The sequence below is a fragment of the Gymnodraco acuticeps genome, unplaced genomic scaffold (genome assembly GCF_902827175.1).
Source record: "Gymnodraco acuticeps unplaced genomic scaffold, fGymAcu1.1, whole genome shotgun sequence".
Taxonomy (NCBI): Eukaryota; Metazoa; Chordata; class Actinopteri; order Perciformes; family Bathydraconidae; genus Gymnodraco; species Gymnodraco acuticeps.
The window spans coordinates 1,602,654-1,614,946 of NW_022992090.1; the positions used below are offsets into that span (position 1 = coordinate 1,602,654).

The 12,293-nt window shown below is 39.9% G+C and overlaps 1 protein-coding gene across 1 annotated transcript in view; it reads right to left on the reverse strand.

Moving 5' to 3' along the window:
* Nucleotides 1-12,293, reverse strand: part of LOC117537442 (eukaryotic translation initiation factor 3 subunit H-like) — an 81,574-nt gene that overhangs the window by 29,693 nt on the left and 39,588 nt on the right.

Consider the following 12,293-nt stretch of genomic DNA (forward strand, 5'->3'; position numbering starts at 1 on the left):
AAAAATAAGAAGTACAGTGAGCAACAAAAAAAAGAGCAACAAGTATATGAATGCACTGAAAGAGAGAAAAAAAAAACAAGACTTCATCGTCTGTTATCAAATGGTGGTGGAGGTGGAGATTTCTAAAACAAACATGAACCAGGACCAGTCACCCTTTCATTCATTATGTCAGTAAATATATCCTGGTGGCGAAAAAAACAGGAGCGATAGGTACACAGACAGGCTTCAGCTACTGGCGAGAAGGCTAGATACATTACAAGGAGAGCCATTTCATTACACCAGACACATCCTAAGGACGCGCAGCCAGAAATACAAACAACCTGCCTCGCCAGCTGTAAGTAACAACCAAAGCAAGCGAGCAAAACAGCATCTCCATGCAGGCTTGCTGGAGGAGGTTGATAAATCAGGGTGTTATTGGGCAGCTGTGGCCCCTAGACCCCAGCCTGTAGAGCACATCCTTCTCCTGCTGGGGCTGTTAGCAAGAACAAACTGGAGAGGTGAGAAAAAGGATGGCGGAAAGTGGACGAAAAGAAAAACAGCATAGAAGACGGAAAGGTGAATGGAAGATTGAGGGTGACAAAGAGGGGAGAATAGAAGGGAATATGTGTGTGCAACAGAGAAAAGAGTTGGCCTGAATTCGACCCCTGTATGTAAATCAAGAAATTAGTTCAGTCCCGAATATATTTGCAAAATAAATGTCCGTTTGTCGCTTCAATGGATTTGGCCTCTGAGAGTTCATGAAGTGCTCACAAAGGGAGTAGTCGTGCACACAATGTGTTCTGCTTTAATTGCATTCACTTATCCAGTCATTAACTAACCTCCCACAAACACAGCTGCACTTCTCGCTCGCTGTCATTTGTTTTACTGCCTCTGCTGTACTCCACATGGGAAACAAAAGGCACAGGTAGTCCAACAATTACACATTCAATTCCTGCAGGAGTGCGGCATGAGGGGAAGGGCTGCACTGAGGTGGCTCTTCCTCCAGACAATAAAACACGGAACATTCGGATTGGAACATTGGATGGGGACAGACCGGCAGAGTCCCTATTCACAGCACGTCCTGAGGGGATGGACTGGATCTACCAATCTAGCATTTTAATCTATTCTTTTTATATAGTGATTGACATGGTCAGTGAGACAAAAGACATCGGAAAAGATGGACAGGATAATACAGTAGGGAGGAAATGGAAAGGAATGAGAGGAATTGAGGAAGCAGGGGTATATGAGGGGGAGATTGCAGACTTTGTTGCAACTGTGGGACAAACCACGGGGGGATGAGGTGTCAGGTTGTGTCTGCATGGCACTGTGTGTGTGTGTGTGTGTGTGTGTGTGTGTGTGTGTGTGTGTGTGTGTGTGTGTGTGTGTGTGTTGCCTAAGCTGTGATTCTTGAGTATAGTAGCAAACCCACCGGAGAATGTGTGAATAGTATATTTCCTAGAAAACTGGAAACACTGCTTTTATACCTCGGCCCATGAGTGAAGTTGCACTTTAGGCCATGTCCATCCACAATGTCATAACCTCCATTTTAACACATTACACATTATTTGAAATTGTCATTGCTAGCATATTTATTCTTGAGATATGGCCAACCCGTGTCTTGTGATCTTGACCCTATACCACTAAAGTCTACTCATTCTTAAGTCCAAGTGTAATTAGAAGCAAGATTTTAAGCCCTTGGGGTGTACGATGGATATAGCTTTCACGAGGTTGAGATGTACAATCTTACCTACAGAAAAACATAAGGCTTCAAGCCAAAGCTGGCTGCACGGACGCATAAACATTTTATTGGAGCAAGTAAGAGAATAATCAAACTCCCTTTGATTCTACAGAGAGAAATTAAAAGCTAGTCAGAATTCAAATATGGTGTGGATAACGAAACACGCAAGAGAAGAAGCAAAAGAGAGAGTGTTTGTGACAGGCAGAGTTGGTCTGTTGGAGAGTGGCTCTGCCCAGGGGCAAACACGGAGCTCACTGGAGAGGGAAGCTAGCCTGCCACCTAAGTACTGTATCACTCTCTGCACTTCCATGGTCATCAGTATGGGTACTTACCTCTCAAGCGGCACTGATGCGTATACCTGCCTCAACACCCTATCATTAGCAGGGAAATTGTGCACAAAGTGATCTGTCTTTGAAGTGGAAGCTGATGGCTGAAGAATTGACAACTGGAGCAGGATAACCAATCAGCCATCTCTCATGTCTTAACCAATCGCTAGCTTCCTTCCTACTGATTTATAACCTTAATGTTTGTACACTATCTTTAAATGGCAAAATTTGTTTGTTTTATATAGTTGCGGTTTCACATTTACACTACTCCTTTTTTCTATTAAAATAGATAAGGTGTGTTGGGGATGTTAGCCTGCAAAGAAACGTATCTGTGCAATCTAGTAGATACATTGCCATGTCACTGTTTACAACCAATTTACACGGCAACAATGTTATTCTACTAAATAATATTGTACATATTTAAGTCATCTTTTTGTATTTATTTAAAGGTCTGATAGCTTACACTCCAATATGCTATTTGCAGGGTTCATACACTTTTTCACCAATGATTTTCAATGACCTTTCCATGACTTCTCAATGACCTTTACCTAATTTTCCATGACCAAAAAACAATTACCACTGAAAATGGTTTATTTTAACATGGAACAGGAAAATAAGGTCTGCATATGAAACATGTTGTGCCTATCTAAAACAAATCAAATAGTAGGCTTACTAGCTTCTACACGCTGAAGCAACTGTAGTCAGGGAGGCAAACTCATCAGGTATGAAAAAGGTGACAAGGACCCGACCCCATGGAATATCGGTTTAGGGATAACAGAGGATTTTAGCAGTCAGAACAACTAAAGCAGCAGGTAATAATAACAGAAATGCCAAAGATTCACATCTAGAAATATATAAAAGCATTTATTTTAATTGTGTAGCAGTCAGTTTATAATTTTGGCAGCACTGTTGAGCATTTTGAAAATGTATTCCCATGCCTCTGTGCAAGGCTTAGTCTTTCTATCTGTATAGCCACTGGTGTAAAGTAACTAAGTTCATAAACTCAACAAGTACTATACTTCGGAAATTTTTTGAGATACTTGTACTTTATTAAGTATTTCAATGTTTTGCTACTGTGTACTTCTACTCCACTACAGTTCAGAGGTAACGGGTGTACTTTGACTCCACTACATGTATTTAATACCTTTAGTTACTTTACAAAATGTGGATGAATGATGTGAAATATAATCAAGTGTTAAATCAGACTTTAGTTCCACCTGGAGTAAATCCACAAGCTACCCTGCAGTATACAAAGTCATTCAAACTAGCTGCACCTTTACCAGCTTTGAGAACACTTTAATGATCAATCATTATAAAACATATCATATATATTATTCTGAAATGGACCAATCTGCACAATGACTACTTTTACTGTCGCTAATTTCACTATATTTTGATGATAATACTTTTCTACTTTTACTTGAGGAACATTTTGAATGCAGGACTTTTACTGTAACAGAGTATTTCTACACTCTGGTACTTCTACTTTTACTCAAGTACAAGATCTGAGTACTTCTACTTTTACTACAAGATCTGAGTACTTCTACTTTTACTCAAGTACAAGATCTACTTCTACTTTTAATCAAGTACAAGATCAGAGTACTTCTACTTTTACTCAAGTACAAGATCTGAGTACTTCTACTTTTACTACAAGATCTGAGTACTTCTACTTTTACTCAAGTACAAGATCTGAGTACTTCTACTTTTAATCAAGTACAAGATCAGAGTACTTCTACTTTTACTCAAGTACAAGATCTGAGTACTTCTACTTTTACTCAAGTACAAGATCTGAGTACTTCTACTTTTACTCTAGTACAATATCTATACTTATACCACCTCTGTTTATAGCCTATGAAAAAAACTATTAGAAAACGAAGGCTAAAGCTAACGTTAGCAGATAGTGGCAATGTATGCTAGCTAGCTAGCTCAACGATTCCTTAAATGATATTGCGACAGAAAAACTTTTCAGTTCACATCACGCTCTGCCGCTCTGCTCTGAACGGCCCGTTCTAACAGCTGTTCACCAGCGGCTCAGTCTGTGCCACAGTGACTCCGCACAGTTAACGAACGCACCGTAGATAATGTAGCTGACCCTCATCCCGGAGCAGCAGAGTTCAGCCGGCTCGATAGGCAGGAAGACTCGAGCACACAGCTCGCGCTTCATATATTAAAAAATAACACCATGCGCGTCATGATGGCACATAACAGCTCGCGACCGCAGATTATTTCGGCGATTAGATACAATGTAAATTAAATTTGACGCAACTTTACATTTCCATGACTTTTCCAAAACTTTGGGAAAAATATTGTTTTCCATAACTTTTCCAGGGCCTGGAATTTGCATTTTGAATTTCCATGACTTTTCCAGGTTTTCAATGACCGTACGAACCCTGTATTTGGAACCTCTAAAATGTCTTTCCATTTCCAGTCCATTTGTCCTCTCTATGTTTTAAAGACAAAAACAATATCTTTAAAAAATAAATAAAAATGAATGCATCATTAGAGCATGTGTCACTAAGATTAAGACAACTAAACAAGTGAGATTTTCTCCTGCCAACTGAGCATTTGTTCTCACAGTCATGTATTTTGTAAGTAACAATATGTACAACTTGCCATCTCTTTGCTTGCCATTTTATTAAACTGCGAATCAACAATTGTATCAGAATTATTTTTATTGAGTGCTAAAATTAGAAGCTGTGTATTGGAATAGTCCAACAGTTGGTGTGGTATTCAAAGACCTGTGAAAAGGCACAAGCCTGAAAAAGGTTAAATAATATCTCGACTGCCGAGAATTTTAAAAGCGCAGAGTATGTTCCAAAAAATCATGGGACTACAGTGTTCTCCCTGAGATGGTAGTTCAATTGAGAAACCGCAAGCTACCAAGTGACCGAGAGCCCACAGTAGAGATGGAAATTGTGACCTGCTCTATCGAAATATCTGTCGCATTGACCCGAAGACACATTTTGAGTTGTATACACTGCTGGAAAGAGGATATTCCTAGCTTTCTAATGATATCAGGATTGTTGTTGTACTCCAAATATTAAGCAAAATATCTCACATTATATAATGACTGTCACTGAGTCCTCATTTTGAGAAAAAGGCCTTTAAAGTTTCCTCTTCTCTGGAATCCATCGATCTGATTGATTATTAGCGGAGCAAATTATCAAAATACTACGGAGGGAAGATATTTTCATTTGGATTACTGGTCTGGGGGAAGCTCGCGAGTGTGTGTGTGTGTGTGTGTATACATGTGTGTGTGTGTTTGTGTAATTTTGCGTTTGTGTGTATTGTGTTTGTTTCCCGGGGAAAACACTCACGAGAAACACCGGCTATTGTTATGCCTGCTGTGACGTTAAGTTACTCCGTTCTCCGCTTGTAATTATGCCGAAGCTTCAAACTTGTATTTATCATCTGAATTTCCCGAAACAAGTTTAATATTCTGAAAGCCAAGACTTTGTTTAATTGAAATCAGATGAAAACAAACTGTAACGGACCCTGCCGTGTTATCTATGATAACTATACTCTTACATTCATAATGTCAGCCGGAGGGAGGGGGGGCGGGCGCTGCAGAAGAGCAGATTGTGAGTGAGTGCTGTCTTCGTCCCTTTTCAAGCTTCAAAAATGTATTTATCGTGTGATTTTGGAAATAAAAGTTTCATATTCTGAAAGCCAAGACGTTGTTTGTTTAAAATCAAACAAAACACCCGAACCCCGAAAAAATAGTTTTTTACGCAAATCCACGTTTATTTTGAAATGAGCCGTTGCGACTTCCGACTGATTTCGATAGAGCGGGTCACAATTGTTGGCCCATATTAGATATCATTCAGCAGGGACAGAAACATGGAGCTCCTTACAAATCATTTTCACAGTAGCAGATAATGGAACCAAATGATTCGACTGGTGCTTGAAGTTTCTCTGAATTAAAAAAGAACAGTTTTAGGATAACTGGATATTTTTGGGTGAATGAGTAGTCTTCTCTACTTAAACAATGACCCTCACCCTTCAGATGAAGCAACATATTTAGTAGCTGCACATCCTTATTGTTTTAATAGATTTTGCAATACATTTCGATAATTATTATTTATTTATTTTAAATGTGCGGGGAAGAAAACGAAACACGTGCACATCTATGCTCCTGACATTTTTTATGAAGATGTGATGGATTGCCATCTTATACAGACCACTGAAAATTGGTTAAAACATGTTCTGTTACTAATTTGCAATAATGTCTACAGCAACACAAACAATATGAAAACAACAGAAGGAGATTGAATGTTTTTGAAGGCAGTAAGGAGAGTGACTCGTATGCTATCCCATCTGGATGACACGCAGCTTCCACTCGAGATTCATGCTGAAAAGCAGACTTACAAACAACCTAGTACACGATGTACTAGGTTGTGTGTGTGTGTGTGTGTGTGTGTGTGTGTGTGTGTGTCAGAAGGGAATTGACGGAATATACATGCAGACTACGGACTGGCATGCAGCCTGATACCTTAACTGAGATTCATTCAGAGAAGCGGAGAGAGACTACAGGCCAACCAGCTCATCCAGCACAGATCTATACAGAGCGCAGAGCCTTGTAAATACCACAGGATCACTACCTTGTTTGTTCACAAACCAAGAACTACAGCTGCCAAAAAGGATAAACTCAGTGACTATCAGACATACGCGTGCGTGTGCGTGCGTGCACTAAATGAAGTACGAAAGACTCAGGAAAACTTGTGGTGTGAAGAAACAGGGTAGGTTTGATAGAGAAAAATGGATTATTATCTGGATTATTTTTGTATCAATAGCTACATTTCTGAAATAATTTTAAAAAATGATCAGAAAAGATAATTGCAAAAAGAAACTAAATCTTTGAACTTCTGAAGCTGTAACCATCAAATGTTTTCTATTTTTCAGAAGGACCTTTGTTGATCAGTTAATCAAAAAGTGACTATAACTTCAGGTATCAAAGATTCATACATGACAAAGAGAGAGAAGCATTTTAATTATCTGTATTTATGGCAATATGTGGCAGTGTTTCCCATATATTGATTTATTTGTGGTGGGCCGCCTCAATTAAATATTGTACGCCACAAATGGATCTCATTTTTTATTTTATTTTTTATTTATAAATGTTGGTGGTCTAATGCAGGGGTATTCAACTTAAAATTCAACAAGGTCCAGTTAGAGAAAATGTCCCCATGCAAAGGTCTGGAACATCAAAATGTCTAACTTGCTTCATGAATTACTGTGATATTGAAGTGACCTGTAGCTTTATCAACGTCTGCATGTAATCAAGAACTGACTGCCAATCAAATAAAGAAAGTATAATTCAAAAACAACAATTTATTGTCAATTAACATTGAACTATACAGATATACAGTAAATACTGTGGCTATGTGTAATGTTCCTCTCGGGCTGCATTTAAAAATGAAATAGAGAAAATAAATAAAATAGCTTTTGAAAATATGTGCATCTCAAAAGTGCTTAATTTTAGATAAATAAAATAAAGTGTAGCAGCAGCTTGAGTGTCCCTTTTTCTTTGTTAACCGTTTCACATCATGATTTAACAGTTTCAGCCGATTATAGAACAATATCAGTCTTTACACATCATAACAATTGAACAGTTTTAAAGTTTCTCTTTCTTTCCCTCTTATATTGCAGTCCCTCTCTCACTTTTTTAAAATTCAGTGTGAGAATTGAGCTCGAGCTTGTCCTGCCAGGAGTTTAGATCTGGGCTGAAATGGTGTCAGGGCCATTCTCATACACACATGTAGGTGCTCATTGGTTAGCCCCGGTTAGCCTGCCCTGGAACGATATTTAGTTTTAATTTTGATCCTGGTGGACTGATCATATTGGGCTCTGAGACTGCTTATTTTTTGTGACCTCAGTTCTGACTTGAGAGGGAATGTTTGGTCAAACACTTTGTGTTTTGTCTCATAGTGGCGTTTTGGCACTTTTAATGAGCGCCACGGTCTTTACTCACTTTCCTCTCCGCCTCTCATCTTCTGTGTTTCTCTCCCTGTATCGCCCACTCGTCTCTTTCGCCCCCTGTCGGCGGCGTTTAAAATAGAATCACCCCGTCAACATTGAAATCCCCTATTAATGCATTGATTAATTATAGGTGCGGGTCCGTATAGGTCGGCGTCTGGGTCCGGATCCGGACCGCGGTCCGCCTGTTGCCGACCCCTGGTCTAATGGATAGTGAGGTGGGCTGATGATCGGAAGGTTGCAAGTTCAAATCCCGCCTGGAACACCACTACTAGTGTGCCCTTGAGTAAGGCACTTCGCTCTGTTACTCCAGGGAGAATGTCCCTGTAATTGGTAATTGTAAATCGCTTTGGAATAAGGTGTCTGCTAAATGCCTGAATTGTAAATTATATTTCTGGGAGAATAAACCCCACAGATCCTCAACTCCGGTGTGTTTCACTCATTAACAATGCAACACAGAGCAACAAGAACGTTGTCTACAATAGCCATGAACTCGCATGTATTTTTGTTATTTGAGGGGGGGGTGGATGCGTGGGCCACCCAAATAGGTTAAGGGGCCTTTGGCTTTTCTTGCCGGGGGGTTGCGGTGCCCCCACAAATAGAATCAAATTCTGTGGGAAACACTGTGTGGACAAAAGAGACCGAAACAGGAGATCAGCTGACTGTGTTCTGGTTAGGGTAATCTACATGGTGTACATGAATGAATATCGTTTTTCATTCTTTTGAATACTGTTGAGGTCGAAGTGAACTTTGGTGAAGTATTTTCCCTCCACTTGCAAGTAGCTGCTCTTACACCAACTATGGAAGAATGCCGTTGAAGGCAGTGCAGCGTTCATATGCCCAACCTAATGAAAGCAGTGCACTGATAATCAGAGTATGTTGCGAAAAAAATTCCCCAGATTGATGACCTTGCACAAAAGAAAAACACAAGTAGTAGCCAAGTGTTTTAGTTCAAACAACTTGATCTGCACTACAAGCAAATCAGCTTGATGTGAATGCTTCTCTCTCCTTTTCTAATCATAATAGGAGCCACCATAGATGACAGACCTGTAAGGAGTCTGCTCAAATAACAATACCTTTCATATCTAGCTCCCGTCTAAGTCCTATCCAGGATGAGACTCAACCATCCTAAATAGGGATGTCCCGATCACCTTTTTTTGCTCCCGATCCGATTCCGATCATTTGATTTTGACAATCTGCCGATACCGATTTTTCCCGATCCGATCTTTATGCAATGCATTAAGAGAAAAAAAAGGAAAAAGCATTCAAGTTGTTAAGGTTATTTTTTTATTTAAATGACAGTACCCAACTATCCATTCTATCCAACATGGATATAGCTTCTTTTTTTCACAGCAGCATGGATCAGTTCAGTTGTGCAGCATTGGATCAAAGCAAAATAAAGCTTATCAGTGGTCCACCACAAAATAACCATGTAAACAAATTGAGTGCAGATAGTGCAGTAACAAAACAAAAATAACTCTACTGGAAAGAGGTAGCTTGACTAGCTTCACAAGTTCACATTCAGTCACAAATAATAAAATAAAATAAAAATGTGGCTTAGTGCAGAATTCTAGCCTTAAGACTAACTAGTCTAGTAATAATGCAATGAACAACAGCAGCTTAACATAACATGAATAGACAAAGTATTATATTTCCATCTTACTGGAGTAACACAATTCAATAGTAATCAGCAGCAAACCACTTCAACACGTGTGTTTCGGTGTATTCACGGCATTAATTTGGTTATTCTACAGCAGGGGTGGCCAACCAGTCAGAGGTTAAGAGTCAATTTTTTTCTATTTTACTGCAAAGAGCCACATCAAACACACAGTCACTGATACCGCTTGTTTCAGTTTTTTGTTTTCTGGAGACAAGATTTCAACCACGTCACTGATGCATTTTTGTGGCATTGGGATATATATTTTTTAAATCCTCTGGAGCAGAGAGAGGAGCTGTGGATTATTGTTATTGATTAATGCATCAGTGTTTCTTAGGGTCAAAAACACTAAACTCACAACTTAAAATGAAAGCGTTTAGTTTATTTAATAAAAGAGCACATGTTCAATGTGAAAAGTGACAGTAGTTATAGATTATTTGCAATTTGGTGCTATGTATATATTAAAAAATAATAATAATAATATATATTTTTTAAACACCTTGAATTCCAGGGGGGGCGCGGGGCTCCGTTGGCGGGAAGCAGCGGCCCTCCAAGACAATGGTAGGGGAAACACTGGATAGTGTTTAATCAACGATAGGTTTCCCCCCCCCTCAAAGGTGATTGGTTCACTGCATCACAGGTATTATTGTGATTGGCTCTTGGGCCACATCAAAATTAGACGCGCTGTCATCCTCTCATACTGACTCCTGACACCACACATACACACGTAGGGAGAGCCGGGACGAAAGTAACACGGGACGAAAGTAACGGAGCGATTTTATCCGAGCCCAAACAACTTTGACCGGCCAAATTACGTTAATACTTAACAGACCTACTAAATATCAGGTTTAACTGTCAGGAGTAGCTAGCTAGTGTTGTCACGATACCAACATTTTGTTTTCGATACCAAGTCAAGAATTGCGATTCCGATTCTTTTTCGATACTTTTCTTAAAAAAAGGGAAACCGTCTTAAATGTAATTATCGTGCTTTATTTCACACCAGAACCATAACACAAACTTTTAAACAATGAGAACAATAAATAAAACAAATGACAATAATTCGTATTAAATCAAATTAATACATTTCTTACAGACGGGCCTCGTGGTGTCCGTGGCTTGCCCTCACTGTCAGAGATATAGCTCAAATACTTCCAAATTTCGCTTCTGGCGTCTTTTTTGTCAACAAGCCGAGGCGCAGCAGCAGTTGCACTCCCACTTGCAGCCATGCTTCTCGTTTTCTCACATGCTCTGGCAGCTAGCGCGTGCATGAGAGAGGGGAGGCACTTAGAGCGTGCTTGAGAGGGGAGGGACTTAGAATGTACTTGAGAGGGGCGGGACTGCAGGCACGGCTGCAGTGCAGGGAATGGAAGCAGAGCGCTGAACACACACGGCTCTTATTAAACGGCGCTTTCTCACCGGAGTACTTTCCCCCGTCATTCTTAAAGTACCGATACTAATGAAACGGAGGAATAGTAACGTTTTTAACGGCAGGGTATCGCGGTACCTTTCAAGTATCGGTACACCGTGCAACACTAGTCAGGAGTCAGTGTCTCTCCCCCAAACTCACACATATACAATTCGATATGAACTGAAGAGCCGCATGAAACTAGGCAAAGAGCCGCATGCGGCTCGAGAGCCGCGGGTTGGCCACCCCTGTTCTACAGTATTGATGTTTTATAGTTATTTGTTAATGTAACTCAATTTGTGTTCTTTGAAATTGAAAAGGATATCGCATTGTGTTTGTTACTTTCGTTGCAGTTGTATATGTCTTAAGTGTAATTTGGCTTGGCTTCCTATTTGTGGACATGCTTTTATTTTGAAGGAGAGGTAGCGCTGTTGACAGGAAGTTGTTGTTGCTTTGGAAACAACGTGACGGAGATTAACGGAGAAAAGTAATATCTACATATAAAGACGGAGAAAGTAAACGATAACGTTTGTGGTTAAGTGTTGGCACCCCCCGAAGAGGCACAAGCTCTTACGTTGATATTGGAGATTTCAATAAATTCAATTTGAAAATAAAATGGGGAAAAAAATGAAAAAACAAACAATCGTATTAGATTGGTCGTGTTGAACGTAGCTCTGTTCTTTCCACCACGCGGAACCTCCTTCTTGCAAACATTGCATCTGGCTGTTACACTGCCTTCGCTTTCAATTTTATAATACCTCCAAACTGCTGACATTTTCTCTGTGCCGACTCCGAGTCACCAGCTGAACGTAGCCTCTCGTTAGCTTACTGCTACTATTAGACACTGCGCCCACTCTGTTGCCAGATTTGAGAGAAATAAGCAACCAGGTCTGAAAACAAGCCCAAAAGAAGCAACACATACATGATGTTGTGTAATTTTAAACCAAAACTAAGGCCTCAGGATGACTTTAAGACGTGAACATGGTCATTTTTGTTTTGTAACATTAAATAAAATAATTTTTTTAAGGATCCCCGATCTTTTTCTCCCGATTCCGATCTTTTAAAAATCACGTGATCGGCTCCGATCCCCGATCACGTGATCGGATCGGGACATCTCTAATCCTAAAACATGTAGCTCCTTTCATGACAGGCTGGTTCAGGAGCCATCTACATTCTCAGCTTGAAATATACAAAACTGGACTTCCTGCTCCC